Source organism: Bombus pyrosoma, unplaced genomic scaffold (assembly GCF_014825855.1).
Source record: "Bombus pyrosoma isolate SC7728 unplaced genomic scaffold, ASM1482585v1 HiC_scaffold_4710, whole genome shotgun sequence".
In the NCBI taxonomy this organism is placed as follows: Eukaryota; Metazoa; Arthropoda; class Insecta; order Hymenoptera; family Apidae; genus Bombus; species Bombus pyrosoma.
This window is the reverse complement of record NW_025219969.1, coordinates 558,145-559,254: the sequence shown is the minus strand read 5'-3', so window position 1 is coordinate 559,254 and position 1,110 is coordinate 558,145. Positions and strand designations below refer to the sequence as shown.

At 37.6% G+C, this 1,110-nt stretch overlaps 1 protein-coding gene across 1 annotated transcript in view; it reads right to left on the bottom strand.

Moving 5' to 3' along the window:
- The window catches only part of LOC122577433, a gene marked incomplete at its 5' end in the record, with an annotated part of 702,209 nt that overhangs the window by 289,875 nt on the left and 411,224 nt on the right, over positions 1-1,110 (bottom strand).

The window sequence follows — 1,110 nt, the reverse complement described above, 5'->3', positions numbered from 1 at the left end:
TCCGCTGCAGTTATTGTTATGTTGAAAATTCGATGCAATTTTCACTCCCGACATGCTGCGAAATACGTGCAATGCCATCCTGTTTACGCTACGCCAACTCTGGTCTAGGTCCAGACCAGCCTAGTTACAGTTTTGCATATTCGAGCTTCAATATTTAATTCAACGTATCTCCGCTGCTATTGGTGATATGTCGATAATTTGGTGCGCGTTATACTTCACATATCCTGCCAAATACAGAGCACGACATACGGCCTGCGCCATGTCAACTCTGGTCTAGGTCAAATCCCGGGTATTTGTACTTTTGCATATTCAGACTTCAATATCCCAATGAATGTTCATCAGCTGCTATTGGTCATCTGTCGGCGTCAGAATGCGCGTTATACTCCACATATGCTGCAAATACAGAGCACGTCATCCGGTTTGTGCTATATCAACTCCGGGCAATGCCAAACCCATCGTATTTTCAGTTTTGTATATTCAAGCATGTATATTGTTGAGGTTATTAGATGTATAATGAGAGAGACGCGTCGATAAATTATAATGTAGAAAATATATTTGAAATACGGAAGTGAAAAAGATACAAAAGTTGAAGTAATAATATGAGCTGGTCCAGATCCGCACGCTAGCAGTGTTACTCTATAACTAGGTTATTAAGGCCTACTTACGGTTTGTAAGAACATTAAGTTTCCTACAGCTTCTCTGTATGGTGCATTACAATCATTATTGCCTATGTTACTCTCGCTCCAATTAGTCTCGATAGGTGTAGAAACATTGTTCGCCTCGTTCATATTAATTTTTCTAATATGCTTTCGATATACCTACTCTGATGAATGAATATTGAACCATCTTTTAATCTATCAATTTCAAGTCCAAGAAAACTGTTTACTTTTTTCGAACTCGTAATTTTGAATTCTTTACTCAAATCATTGAAAAATTTCGATTAGAGATTCGTCTGAAGCTGCTACCAGTCCATCGTCTACGTATATGGTCATAAACATTAGTTTGTCATCTTCTGTATAAATATAAAAACAAGGATCTGCGTTACTTTGATAAAATTTTAAATTTGAAATAAATTTTGTGAAACGTTCCGTCCAGCATCTTGGAGACTGC